Below are 16,163 nucleotides of genomic sequence, written 5' to 3' on the forward strand. Positions count from 1 at the left end.
ATTCCTTAAAAAATGTGGTTATGTTATACATCATTTTTATTAGCATTTCTTGCTTTATGGGTTTTTTTGCTTGCTAATGACATTACTTGCTATTTATTTTATGTTTATTTTCAGGTATGGAAATGATTTTAGACAAAAAGAAAATTCAAGTTCAAAATGAGTTGTAAAACAGCCAAGACAACTCGCAATGTCAACAATGCAATTGGTGGTCCACTGACAATGAATGTACGGTACAGTGGTGATTCAAGAAGTTTTGCAAAGGAGACAAGAGCCTTGAAGATAAAGAGCATAGTGGCTGGCCATGAGAAATTGACAATGAACAATTGAGAACAATCATCAACTCTGATTCCTTAAAACTAAATGAGAAGTTGCCAAAGAACTCATCATTGGCCATTTGAAGCAAATTGGAAAGGTGAAAAATCACAATAAGTGGGTGCCTCATGAGCTGAGTAAAATTAAAAAAAAAAAACAAAACATCGTCATTTTGAGTGTCATCTTATTCTACACAACAATAACTACTCATTTCTCTATTGGTTGATGACGTACGATGAAGAATGGATTTTATATGACAACCAGTGATGACCAGCTCAATGATTGGATCGAGAAGAAGTTTCAAAGCACTTTCCAAAGCCAAACTTGCACCGAGAAAATGTTGTGGTCACTGTTTGGTGGTCTCCTACCAGTCTAATCCACTACAGCTTTCTGAATCTTGGTGAAACCATTACATATAAGAAGTATGCTCAGAAAATCGATTAGATGCACCAAAAATTGCAATGTCTGAAGCCAGCATTAGTCAACAGAAGGTACTAATTTTACACAACACCCGACTACATGTCACACAACCAATGCATCAAAAGTTGAATAAATTGGCTACGAAATTTTGCCTCATCCACCATATTCACCTGGCCCCTCACCAACTATCACTTCTTCAAGCATCTCAACAACTTTTTGCAGGGAAAACGCTTCCATAACCACCAGGATGCAGAAAATGCTTTCCAAGAGTTCATCGAATCCCAAAGCAAAAACTTGCATGCTACAGGGATAAACAAACTTATTTTTTGTTGGCAAAAAAGTGTTAACTACAGTGGTTCCTATTTGGATTAATAAAGATGTGTTTGTGCCTAGCTACAATTATTTCAAATTCACAGTCCAAAGCTGCAATTACTTCTGTGCCAACATAATAGTAGCCAAAGCCAGATTTAAACCTCTTTTCTGAAACCCAGCCAGGAGTGCTTCATCACTATTTTCTAGCTAGTGTCTGGAGGCTCCATGTTTGGATGGTCCAGTGTGTGAAGTGGCAAGCTGCCATTTTGAGCAAGAGCCTTCTTATTCTGCCAGTGCCATGAAATTACCTACGAGAAACTGGTAGGTTTTTGTGAGGGTCAAGAATCTTGCCAGTTCACTTCACTACCCAAGCATCAGACTCTGAGTTTCTTTTTGTGTTTGATTTCGGGGAATGGATGCCCAATCTCATCAACTATGCATTAAGGGAATAATGACAATAATACAAGTTTAGATGCCACCTCCACAAGTAGAGAGCCATCATTCCTGTGTCTTATGATATCTAAAACAAGTATTTTTGCTGTTGTTGATATTGTTATTAAAAGTGGTCTTCTCTTAAAAGTGACTGGTGCTTAGGGAATTAGAATTCACCTGTGGTAGAGGATCTTAAAGATGTTTGGATGCCTAGAGCTTAGAGCACACATAGGAAAAATGTAGGAAATGAAACTGTCATGAGAAAGGGAAGATAGATTTCAGAGTGACATTTAAGGCTGGTCACCAAGATTGAATTTTATAATAGGGGCAATGGGAAACCACTGAAGAGTTTTATAGAGAGAGATGATATGCTAAATTTTGCTTTTAAAAAAATATTGCTCTCAAAGCAATGTGGACAATTGGTGGGAAGGGAGCAAGAGTGAATAAAAGAAACGAAGAAAATTTAATGAGTATTTGCAATAGTCCAGATGAAAAATGATGGTAGTGGACTAGGTCAAGTTTCTAACAATGGTGATAATAAGGAGATTGATGGTATATTTAAGAGATACAGTCCAGAATATTTGGATTTGATTGAACATGGATGTAGGAAAGAAACCAACTACCAAGATGAATCCAAAATTTCAAACTTGTGTAACTTGGTGGAAAGTGAAATTATGTTCTGATGATTCGAAAAGTAAGGAGTTTAATTTTAGACACTTGAACTTTAAAAGAAAATGTCTGCTACCAAGTAGATTTATTAATCTGGAACTCAGTAGAGATTGGATTGTATCTAGATATGTAAAAGATGTTTATATGGAAAGCTCAAAATAGTGACTCTATCTTTAAGTACAGAATGTATAGAGTAAAACAGAAAAAAAGTATATAGAATAGAGTTCCATGCAATAACAACACTCTTAAGACAGGTTATCTAAGACCTCTCCCTATCCTGACATTAGGTACAGCTAAATAAGTAGGAGCACACAGAGCTGATGAAGAAGGGACAGCCAGGCAGGCAAAAGTAAAAGAAAAGTTTGTAGAGTCACAGAATCAAAGGAGGGGCATACATCCTGGCAAAGAAAGCAGTAAATAATGAGAGCTCATTCAGAAAAAAAGCACAAGTGTCCTTTTGATTAAGGATGCCGTGGCATTTGGTGACTTTAGTGAGATCAATTCCAACAGAATGGAGGCAGTAAAATCTAAATTGCATTGGGTTGAAGAATAAGTATAAAATAAGGACATAGAGATGTCAGTTTAGGTGATGGATTTGAAAAGATTAATATTTAAGGTAAGGAGAGGATGGGTAATAGCTATGATAATAGCTATAGGGAGAAGGACGGTTGTGTTTCAAATGAGTGAGATTGTGTGGGTTCACATTTTGGTAGACTGTTTCTATTAAGGGCAAAATGTTGAAGATATTGAGGAGAGGATGCCAATAAACACAATGAGATCCTTGAAAAGGCAGGAGGAGTTGCCCTTATGAAAAAGGAGATAAGCCTTGTCATTTTAACAGGAAAAAAGGAGGAAAGGCTGGGAAGGCAGATTTGTAATTTTAGTGACAGATACTTGAAGAATTTTTACCATCTTCAAGAGCTTCTAATTTATCTTTAATGTAGAAAAATAGCATCTGCTAAGTGTGATAAAACAAGATGACACAGTTTTAAAATTTGAGAAGAATCAAGTGTCTGAAATCATTGTTATAAAGAAAGAATGGAGCATGGAAACCTAAAAGTGTCAGGCAGAATCGAATTTTCTCATTCTAGGCTTTAAACATTTTCCGCTGAACCACTGTGTCCCCCACCCCAGACACCTCTTGCAGAGCAGTAGTGAAAGCCACACCCTCCAAACTAAGAGAGAACAGCACTTTTATTTGTAAAGCAAAATGTTCTAGTCCTTATATTTGCTCATTCTCCAACCTTAAGCTTCTTCTTCACTTATTCTCTTACTCTCTACTCAAATAAGTTGTGGCTCTGTTTTCTGTTGGGTTAGCCATACCATGAACACATTCATGTAGGTGAGAGAATTATGCTCTGGCAAAATGACCTGGAATCAATACATGCCATCATTGTAAATATCCAGAACTGGCTTTCCAGTGTCTCTGACCCCACTCCTACTCATGACCTCATTCCCATTGTATCTCTCCTAGTACCCACAAAATGAGACAGATTCATAGCAGATTGTTTGATAGTGACTTTGATGGGCTGGGGAGGCACTTGAATCTGATCTTAACTATTTTAGCAGTTGAATCTGATCTCAACTGTTAATCTCATGACACATGGTGTGAAGTTGCTGTTTAATACAGGATAAGGAAGCAGTTGGTATTAAAAACACAGGTGATGCTGTGAGGTCACAAACCATCAGACACTGGTAGTATTGGGTAGGACTTCGAAGATCTGCCATGGGAAAACACAGAGGACATTCTTGAGCTAGGGAGAAGGAAGTTGAACTAAGCTATGCCACACGTCTGCTTTTCAATTCAAGGATTATAGTATCGGGGAAGGAATTTAAAATAAATGCAAAACTATTGTATATAAGGGAACTAAAGCATTCACAAATGTTAATGTTCTCAGAAGCAACAGGGCGAAGAGGAAAGAGCCTGGTCAGGAAATGAGGCAAATCCCAGTTTATGCATTTGCTAGCTGAATAACCCTAAACAAGTCTAAACAAGTCGCCTAACATTTCTGGCACTATTTTCTAATCTATAAAATGAAGATAATATCTCCTTTGATTGTTATTCTAAGGCTGTGTTGGAAAATACAGTAGCCAATAGCCACATATGGCTATTACAATTTAAATCAGTTAAAATTAAATAATGTTAAAAATTGTTTCCCTACTTAGACTAGCCACATTTGAAGAGCTCAACAGCCCCATGTGATTGGTAGCTGTCATATTGAACAGAGCAGATTTAGAAGATTTTCATGATTACTGAAAGTTCTATTTGACAGCAATGTTCTAAAGATTAAAGACAATCTGTAAAAAAAAAAAAAATATGCCCACCATCTATTAGGTATTCACATGTTATAGCTAAGTTTTTATTAACTGTACCAGAATTAAAGACCGTGTGCCAAAACCTGTACTAAATGTGTTACAAATATTTCATGGAATTTATACTACCATTGTGGATAGGAATGGGAATACTCCTATTCTGTGGATGAAGAAATAAAGGAGTAACAAGGTTGAATAATTATCCAAAGTTACAAAGAATATACGCTCTTATTTTTGGGAAAGTTTTAAGGATCACAGAGGAAGAAATATCATAAATTTCTTTCAAACACTTGTTAATCGGACCACAAATCTATGCTGATACCTGGATCTCTGTTTTTATATATCCTTAGACTAATGGAAAAACTTCAGCTCTGGTAAAAAGGAAAGTAAAGAATTTTGAGTGTTTTATACAGGAAAGAGTAGAGCAGGGTAGGGAACACTCTTATGTATAAAGAAAAATGAGGGCTAAAGTGATGGCCTCTAAGGTCTGTAATCTTGGACGGCTGGATTCTGAAAGGACTCATATTATGTGTCTAGTCTGTCAGACATAATTGGAAGGTATAGTTATTTATTGCAAGAAATAAACGTATTTTCTCTTTGTGTCTCTGCCAATCAATACCTGCTTCTTCGAAGAGACCTATGTTCTGAGGGACATGTGGAGAGTAGCAATTTGATCTTGAAATAGGTTGGGAAATGGGTCCAAGTTGAGTGTAGGATCTCATCAATAGGACAAATTGCACTCTTAAGAAGTGCTGTCTTTGTCTGCCTAAATCCTGTTTCAAACCTTTATTCATTGTTTTCCAAAAGCGATAGACAAGGCATTCGGGCAGAGGCACAGCAGTATCTTGTCGAACACATGCCTGATTAAAAACCAACACAGAAACAACTACTACAAAGCACAAACCAAATGAAACAAAATGAAAACACTTTATGAATCTAGGAATAAATGAATATAGCATTGTAGTACTAATCATATTTTTCAGGAAGGAAAAGCTATTTCTGTAACAATAGCAAATACACCAAAAAAATCTCAGTAACTTAAGTGAGAAAAAAAGTCAGTTTCTCATCAAATCACAGCTAAACTGAGCAAAACTGAATAATTGTAGCTGCCCCTGGGGAGTCTCTTCCACATGGTGACTAGAGGACCCCAAATCTGAAACTAGTGTTTACCAAGGGTAGAGAGTCATGGGAGATAACTCGCAGAAGCCAAGCCTGGAAGTGTTTTACGTCTCTTCTGTGCACCTTACATTCGGCAGAACCCAGGAGCATGGTGCACACCACACTATAAGAGGTCCTGGCATATGTTGCTTTGCTAAAGGTCCAAGTTTGGTGACCACACGGCCTTGTCTCTGAAGAGGTTAGAAAACAAGTGAAGCCTAAAAACACCTGCAAGTTATCCATTTATTTAAAAAAAATAGTCTCTTTGTTTTTAAATAGCTACTGATTTTACATTTTCCTAAACTCTTCTACTTAAATGCTACCTTTTTCATCCTTATCAAATATACTTTACTCCTACTTCATTAAATATCAATCCCCCAGCATCCCAATAAATTTTCCACTGTTCTTTTCAGCTCTTTAACCTCCTATTCAGAGGAAAAGCTTTCTTTTTCTTATCTAATGCCAGATCCTCTATGTGAACTTTGAGCTCCTTTGCTTCTTCCAGTCCTTGAAATATCAATTATTGCCTTTTTCCCTATATCTTTACTTCTGCTTATGTTTGTCTCTTTAGCCCACAAATTCATTAAAATCTCTTTCATCCTAAAAATGCAACCTTAACATTCAGACTGCACTCCTATAGGTGCAGTTCAGTCTCTATAGGACCCTATACAGGAACCTATCATTGTACACTCTTGTAAGAATAATCTGTAGTGATTTCCAATTTATTTCTAAATATGTGTCTTTATAACACATCAAAATTTAACTATATATTTTTCATGTGACTATTACTGTTCGTATCTTCCACTAGACCCCAAGCTCTACAAGGGCTTAACTATATCTGCTTTGTTCACTCTCATTCCTAATGCTAAACCCACGGCCTGACACATGGTAGCTACTTAATAAATAAATGTTTGGTGATTCTATAAATAAACCCACTGCACTGATGCAAACTAAGATGATCAATGACATTGCTATTAAATCTGATAGATGTCTTTCTGTCTTTACGTTCCTGGATTGTTCTGCTACATTTCACACCACTGACGAGCCATCTTCTTTAACTCCTTTATGTCCTTAACCTATCAAAACTCTTACTTTTTTTCCCGTCTCTTTAATGGTTTCTTCTCAATTCACTCAATTGTCTACTTCATGTTCCACTGTGCACCACTCAAGTGGAGGCGCTACCTGGAGCTTTTTTTGTCAGGCTGTGTGACCTTCTCTGTAACCAAATTGCTTAGAGTGATGCTATCTACTTTGAAGAGTAGTATTGCCACCCATAGCCTGATGTCTCTTTAAATACATGTTAATATCAGACTTTCCCCAAGAGTTACAAAAATTTTGGCCAGACTATCTACTCACATTGTATTCTTATTGGTGTCTTGTTGAGGCTTCAGATTCATTGATCAAAATCTGAATTGATTACACTCCCCAAGATTTTTTCATCCTCTTTTAATCTGTGTCCCAGTATCATTATGCATGCAGGTATCAAACTAAAAACCAAAAATCCATGCCACCTTTTCCATACCATTCTCCATCCTGTCAATCACTGTGCTCCACCATTGCACTTCCAAATATTTCTTGGCTCGTTTCTCCCTCTCCATACTAACCAGTTTCTTTACTCATAATCTCCACCATGGATTACAGAAAGCCTCTTACCAATATCTGTGCCACCAGACCCTTCCAATCCAATTTATTCTCCGCACTGCAGCCAAAGGTATAACAACAGTCTGACCACACTCTGATGCAAACCCCTTCGAAAACTCCCCACTGTATATAAAAACCAAACTTTAAGATAACTTGAATCCTCCATAAACTGATCCCTTTCTCCCTTTGTCTTTCCGCATCTCTAACTTTGTGATTAATGAGATCAGTTTTCTGCACACCCCTGCTCTTTTTTTGTTTTGGTAATTTTGTTTAAGAAAAGTGAAACCAACTCTTGCTAAGGCCTTCTCATCCTTGAGGTCTTATCCCAGGCCTCACATCTTCCAGAAAGTCTATGCTTCAGTCTAAACTAGATTAGGTACCATTCCTCTGTGTTCATATAAGCTCTGAGGATATCCGTGACATTGAATTGTATGAAGCAGAAACCCATGGCAAGGCATGTTGGTCATGACATGTGACTGAGAAATAACTTCATGTGGTGTTAAATCATAGAGATTTGGGGGTTAATTTGTTACTCCGGCATAGCCTAGCAAATTCTGAATAAGCTGTGGCTAGCATATTACAAATGAAGAATGGGGCTTAGAAAAGTTACATGCCCCACTCTGTTCATGCAGACAAAGCACAATTCTTTTATTCTTTCCAGTGCTAATATTCACTGGAACTATTTTACGAGGAAATGTTCAAAGAGAGCCAATTTGACTCTAGAAGGAAATGAAGAAATTATGGGAAACTGTTTTGCCTAAGTACAGCAAACATTTGTAGAATAAATAAGTTTGCAGTTTATAATCTGTTTTCCGCTCTAGCAAAGCCAGTGCGGTTCCATCTGAGCTGAGAAACTGCTGGAGCTTGAATTATCCATAAAGGCTCTGCCTGTTTGTCATGCATTCTAACCCACAGAGGACAGAATTTTCACAATGATATGCAATGAGGTTAAATTGGAGACCCAGCAAATACTGCTGCGCTTTGGTGGCTAGCACATCATGTGCCTCTCCACGTTCAGGCCATTTCAGTGCCCCTTGGGGAACAGTGCATATTCAGGACTCACCAGATAGTCACAGAATGGCTGGGCTTAGTCCCTCATGGTTCCACCACAGACATTGTCAAGGAAGGAAAATGCAGTGGAATGCTGGAGCTCAGTTTGTGTAATGTCACTTCTTTTATTTTTCATATTACTTTATTTTATTTTTATTGTACTTTAAGTGCTGGGGTACATGTGCATTTCTTGCAGGATTGTTGCATAGGTACACGCATATGGTAGTTTGATGTCTCCATTCCCCTGTCTCCTATATCAGGCATTTCTCCCAATGTTATCCCTCCCCAACCTCCCCACCCCCTGCTATCCCTCCCCTAACCCCTATCCCTCAATAGACCCTAGTGTGTGTGATGTTCCCTTCCCTGTGCCCATGTGTTCTCATTGTTCAATACCTGCCTATTAGTGACAACATGTGGTGTTTGGTTTTCTGTTCTTGTGTCAGTTTCCTGAGAATGACGGTTTCCAGATTCATCCATATCCCTCCAAAGGACATGAACTCACCCTTTATTATGGCTGCATGGTATTCCATGGTGCAGATGTGCCACGTTTTCTTTATCCAGTTTATCATTTATGGGCATTTTGGTTGGTTCTAGGTCTTTGCTATTGTAAAAGTGCCACAGTGAACATATCTGTGTGTGTGTCTTTATAATAAAAAGATGTATAAACCTTTGGGTATATACCCACTAATGGGATTGCTGAATTAAATGGAATTTCTATTTCTAGATCCTTGAGGAATTGCCACCCTGTCTTCCACAATAGGAGAACTAATTTACACTCCCACCAGCAGTGTAAAAGTGTTTCTATTTCTCCACATGCTCTCCAACATCTGTTGTCTCCAGATTTTTTTTAATGATCGCCATTCTAACTGGTGTGAGTTGATATCTCAATGTGGTTTTGGTTTGCATTTCTCTAATAACCAGTGATGTTGAGCATTTTTTCATATGTTTGTTGGCTGCATAGATTTCTTCTTTTGAAAAGTGTCTTTTTCTATCCTTCACCCACTTTTAAATGGGTTCATCTGTTTTTTTCTTGTAAATCGGTTTTAGCTTGTTGTAGATTCTGGGTATTAGCCCTTTGTCAGATGGGTAGATTGCAAAAATTTTTTCCCATTCTGTTGGTTGCTGGTTCACACTAATGCTTGCTTCTTTTGCTGTGCAGAAGCTCTGGAGTTTAAGTAGATCTCATTTGTCGATTTTGGCTTTTGCTGCCACTGCTTTTGATGTTTTAGTCATGAAGTCCTAGCCTATGCCTGTGTCCTTAATGGTATTGCCTAGGTTTTCTTCTATGGTTTTTATGGTGTTAGGTCTTATGTTTAAATCTTGAATCCATCTTGAGTTAATTTTAGTGTAAGGTGTAAGGTGTAAGGAAGGGGTCCAGTTTCAGCTTTCTGCACATGGCCAGCCAGTTTTCCAAACAGCATTTATTAAACAGGGAATCTTTTCTCTATTGCTTTTTTTGTCAGATTTGTCAAAGATCAGATGGTTGTAGATGTGTGGCATTAGTTCTGAGGCCTCTGTTCTGTTCCATTGATCTATATCTCTGTTTTGGTACCAGTACCATGCTGTTTTGATTCAACACTATCCCCATCAAGCTACCATTGACCTTCTTCACAGAACTGGAAAAACAAACACTTTAAACTTCATATGGAACTAAAAGAGAGCCCGCATAACCAAGACAATCCTAAGTGAAAAGAACAAAGCTGGAGGCATCATGTTGCCTGACTTCAAACTATACTACAATGTCACTTCTAAATAAAGAGAATGTCAAATGTGTCTTGAGAAAAAAGGCTGCATATACTACAAGATATGCAAGATATGAACATTACTAAAATAATTATTGTAAAAATGGTCATGCCATCTCATACCAGTTAGAATTACGAACAGAACTTGGGACCAACTAATCCCTTGGATTCTTCATATTCTTAGCAGTTTCTAAAACTAGTAGAAAAGACACCAAAATTGCTTTTTATGTTTTATGAAGACTTCTTATTTTAAAGTGTTTCTCCATCCAACACACAGTTATTGTCAGCTTTGTGCCAAGCATCATGCTAGGATAGACTGGTTAAATCTAACAAACAAACAAGCAAACATTGTGCTGTTTTTCAAGTCTTCACGCAAGTGGGGAGAAGAGACAATGAATAAGTAAATTAACAAATACATTCATAGATACAAAATGTCATAAAGAAAGCCAAGGGAAAAATGCTTAATTAAGGTATAGAAATCAGCAAGAGAAAATCAGCTTAGATAATATGGACCCAAGGACTTCTCTGAGGAGGTGGCACTTAAACTAAAGCTGGAGGAAAAACAATATAAGAAAACAATATGAATAAACCTAGGAATGGAAAGTGCTTGATGACTAAAACATTTAACAGTGTTCTCTTGGAACAGTGAGTGAAAGGAGAGTAGCAGCACATAAAATGAGAACTATGGAAAAAGACTCTAACAGAGAGAGCATTTTAGGCTGTGAAGAAGAGATAGCAAATTTTTATTCTTTGCAGATTGTCTTGTTCACCACATTTAGGCCATTCTTGCATTGCTATAAATACCTGACACTGGGCAATTTATAAAGAAAAGAGGCTTAAGTGGCTCACAGTTCTGAAGACTTTACAGGAAGCACAGTGTTGTCTTCTGCTCATCTTCTAGTGAGTCCTCAGGAAGCTTACAGTAATGGTGGTAGACAAACGGGGAACTGGAATGTCACATTGTGAAAGCAGAGCAAGCAAAAGAGAGAAGGGTGGGGCAGTAGGTGCCACACACCTTTAAAGATTATATCTACTGTGAACTCAGAGCAAGAGCTTGCTTATCACCAAGAGGATGGCACAGGGTATTCATGAAGGATCCACTTTCATGATAAGACCCCATTTCCCATAAGACCCCACCTCCAGCACTGGGAATTACAATTCAACATGAGATTTGGATGGAAACAAACACCCAAACTGTATCACCCACCTTAAACATTCTTGGGCTATCTAAATATGGAGTTGCTTTACACTTGTCTGGACTGATAAGAAAAATAATGCGTTATTTCACTATAATTATATGTCCTCATTAACAATTTTGTGTCTGATTAGTAAAAATGGAGAATCAGTTGTGCACTAGTCAGTGTCATTATTTAATAAATTAAAATAATAAAAAGTATATAATCTGTGAGGGAGAAGTTTGAAATCCTCTAATCAAGCCCAACTATTGCATTTATCACAAGATGAAATAGAAATACACATAGCAGATATGACTTATCCAAGATCACACAACTTAGAGAACCAATGTTTACAATTGGAATCTTTATATGCATAACTTGACACTCTTTCTAGCTAAACACCAGGCTTAGATGTAATGCATTTGGAGTCCAAGGAGAAGTTAAGCTGGTTAAAGGAGAGAATCTGGCTTTCTACTTTTGACTGAAGATTTTTCTTGGATTCTGAATGCATTTGAATGTGTTTTATTTCCCCTCATTGTCCAGCACAGATCAAATGTACTTGAACAATTACCCATTCCTTCTGCATCTTGAATAATTATTGCCATCAGATTAGAGGCCTGACTTTACCGTTTCTATATACTTGATCCAAATGACTGCCTGGAGGTTTTTGGAGTAAATGAACGATGCAGTAAGTAATCATTAATTTCCAATCTATCGCTCATGCGTGGAAGTCTATGCCAGTGTTCAAGATGCTTTTGCTTTAGCTGATAAAAAAATTGTTCCCACCTTGATGCCTATGACCTGAATTTGTAACTGCTGTTAATTAATATCATGTGTTTTGTCATACTTGATGAAAACAACATAAATAAAAGTTCCAAGGAGACCAATGCTGCCCAAGACCCTCTAAATACCCATTTCCTGCTGGTGACAAGCAGTCCCACACATGAACGTCTCCTGGGCTACGTGGTTAAACTCACAAAGAGACTGTTTGCATTTAGAGAAAGGCCTCTGATTGATCTGAGATTAAATGCTAACCTTTTTTATTTACCATGTGTGAGCCCTTAGAATATTTCTCAAGTGCTCTAAAGTTCCCTTTCCTCATTTATGATGGAAAGATAGTATTCAAAATGATTCTAACATTTATGAAGCCCCTACTTATTATGTGCCTGACACTTGTCAACATGCTTAATAGGGATCAGCACAAAGTATGTATTCTTATAACATCTTGATTATAAAGAGAAAGAAAAATAAGTTATCTGAGTGACTTGCCCAAGATCACACAACTGGAAAATAACAAATGAATCATATTCTAAAGCTTTGTTCTCTTACCTGCATAAATCCTATAACACTGTGGTCTAGCTAGTCGATTCTTTTTTTTTTTCTGAAAAACATGTAAACACTAAGTTTCAGAGAGATGAAAATGGCAAAGCTACTCCATAATTTACGTGGCTAAACAGCCTCAGCCTTGCTCTTCATCTTAGTGCGTTTTCATGAAAATCACACTGCCTCAGGAGGATTTTGTTTTGTTTATTTGCTTCTCAAACTATTAGAGATTCCTTGAGCTTCATGAAGTTTCCGGAAATATGCCTCTTCTAGAAAGCTTCAAATAGGCCTTAAATTCAGCAGCACTTGCTTGGATTATGAGACTGGCCATGGTGCTGCATCACACTTATCTCTGTCACTGCCATTTTCTCCTCACATTTGGCCAATTGCCAAGCCACCTTGCAACTACCTTGTAACCAACTCTAAAGTCCACTCCCTTCCCCCCCCCATTGTTGCCACCATGTTGGCCTAGTTTATCTTTACCTCTCTCCTCTAATAACCCCTAACTGGCTTTCTTTCTCCCTTCCTATCATTTTCTACACTGCAACAAGGGTGTTGTTTCTGATATAGACATGAGATCATGTCATTCTCCTCCATAAAGCCATTCAGTGGTTTCTAATTTCTTCTTTTCTATCTTTCTTGATGCTTTGAAGCACATTTACACTTGGGTTTCAAAAAATATCCATGTTTCTTTTTTTTTTGTCTGCTGAAGTTTCCTCAAATTTATTTCTAAAACAAGAGTCCACAATAATATATTGCCTGCCTACTATGTGACATATAATCTTACATAAACAGCATATTTATATGTATAAGCATATATAAATATGTGTATACACCTATATGCATATACATAGGGAGAATCATATGTAATTATCACCATAACTCTGAAGAGGTCACGTTCATTTCCCATTTTATAAATGAAAAATATGAGAATCAAAAAAGTTGTGTTACATGTCCAAGACCCCACAGCTAAAAACTGTGAAATGGAGATATTTTTGATCTTCAAGTGGATATCGTTGCCATTTTTCTATTTGTCCTAGATCTACCCATTCGGATTCTAATATCAATCAATTGCTCCTTCATTCTTGTATTCATTCACTCATGAAACATGATTGGTTTTGCTCTTATGGCAGACACTATGCAGGCAATTTTCTAACAACACTTTTGGACAATTTGATAATCCTTTTGGGAGACAATTATCCATGCATCTCTCACATTTCCACATGTCTTGAATCAACTCTTATTCTGAATTATCTTTTCAAGGATGTTTGTATAGCAAATAGCCTGTGAGATATAGTCTACCTCCAGATCAGAAGGAAGATTTGTTTTCTTGCCAGTATAATTAAGATAATGTCTCCCTTTGGGACAAATGTTGAGCATTCTTGGTAGTAGTCCCCTTTAAAAGGTAGAGATTTTCTAATCCCAGAGTTCTTCCACTGTGATGCAGGCTCACTTACCTAGGCCACTGAGAATTGCCCTGTGGGACTTGGGGACAAGAAAATCCAATGTGAACATTAAGCTCTTGCTGTCTGCTGTGCAATGAGTAATTAAGTTCTTTGCCTCTCATTCAGGAGTCTTCTGTTTCTGCCACCACCTATGTATGGCAAGCTAATTTGTTAGCTTACAAACTGAAAGTCACAGAATCTTCACATTCCTGACAAATACGGCATAATAATTATAAGTTGATAATTATGGACAATGCAACTTGATTCACCAATGTCCACATAAACTTGTAAGTGGTAGGGACAATATTTGAATTCATATCTACCTGATACCTAAACCATCATAAAAAGTATAAGAAAGTTAAAGAAAAGGAAAGAAATTAATGAAACAGAGAGATGGCTTTAATCAGTCAGCTGTGTTCTGCTGTATAGTAGATGTGTAATGAGAACTTTTACAATGGCTAGAATTTTTTTTTTTTTTTTGAGACGGAGTTTCGCTCTTGTTACCCAGGCTGGAGTGCAATGGCGCAATCTCAGCTCACCGCAACCTCCACCTCCTGGCTTCAGGCAATCCTCCTCCCTCAGCCTCCCGAGTAGCTGGGACTACAGGCACGAGCCACCATGCCCAGCTAATTTTTTGTATTTTTAGTAGAGACGGGGTTTCACCATGTTGACCAGGATGGTCTCGATCTCTTGACCTCGTGATCCACCCTCCTCGGCCTCCCAAAGTGCCGGGATTACAGGTGTGAGCCACAATGGCTAGAATTATAAAGTATCTCAGAGCCTGGAACAGGGATTAATGAGTAGCAAGTAAAGGAGACAAATGATCTTAAAGGTTAAGAGACTTTGGAGCCAAACAGTCCTAGGTTCAAATCTGACACTCTGCATTACACTGAGCAATTTATTTAATGAGTTTGAACCATAATTTCCTTAGCACTAAGGCAAGAATAATAGATCCTATCTCACAAGAGAATCATAAGCATTAAACAAGGTGGTGTATAGAGCATTTAGCATGAAGCTGCACATGTAGAAAATACTCATTAGATAATAGCTATTAGTATTCCTAATAAGTTCTCAATAAAGATAAGAGATTGATCTTTCTTCATCAATTTCCCTACATCTTAACTATCAGATAATTTACCACTACTGTACCCACCAGTAGTTAGCAACGCAATCAGGTTTATAAATGCAAGTCACTAGCTGACCCATCGCAACTTTAAGAGCTGAAGGGGCCCCTGATTTTAAGTGCAGTGGATACTAATGGTTCCTTTGTTGTAACAAAAATACCTTCAGGCTGCAATTTTGAGATAGCATTGAGGCTGAGCACTCACTTTGTACCTTTCTACAAATGGTAGGAGAAATTACCGGGCTTGGGGTTTTCTTGCTTATGCATTTGTCTCTTTCCCATCCTGCAAGTAGAACAGGTACTGCTGTTGCCAAGCAACGGTGCAGTGGTGGGAGTGATGGTGCATGTGTAATGTGGCGCTCAGAGAGTGAGGAGCTTAGTTCTAGAGCTGGTCCAAGGGCATTCAAAAGCAACACTGAAGAGTGTACTTTTCCTCACACCATTCGTGCAAACCCTCCAATAATTAAAAAAGCTGCTTCCACTGAGCAATCCCATCACCAGCTTCCTGTGAACTGTGGAAAATCCTAAGAACCACAGAGCATAGAAGCTCAGGAGAGATGCCATTTGCCCTCTTAGTGCCTCAGTCTGAGTATATGACATAAAGACAGCAATCCTTCTTGGAAAATAACCTGAACTTAAGATAAATTCTGAAAGGGGACTTGGAAATCTCAACAGCAGGCATGCATCCTTTCTGTGAAAATAATAGGAGAAGGGTCCCTTTACTGACGTGAATAGAGTTTTAAAAAGGAATTGGGAAGTACAAATGAAGAAAGAGAGAACACCCAGTTTGATAATTGGCAGTCATCTGTTTCATGTTATTAAAGAGAAAAATAATGAAGGTTTGCAATGCCTCTGTTACACTGGTAACTAAGCCCTCTGTAATTAATTGTAGTCAAGTTTCACTAATATGGAATAATATATCAACCTGCACAGTGGAACAAGCAGTCTTGTAGAGCAGTTACAAGCACAGCCTCAAGAGCAAGACTACTAGGTTTAGATTCCAGCTCTCCAACTTATTGACTGAGTAAGATCTGAAAGGCCCAAGAAA

Source organism: Callithrix jacchus, chromosome 3 (assembly GCF_049354715.1).
Source record: "Callithrix jacchus isolate 240 chromosome 3, calJac240_pri, whole genome shotgun sequence".
NCBI lineage: Eukaryota > Metazoa > Chordata > Mammalia > Primates > Cebidae > Callithrix > Callithrix jacchus.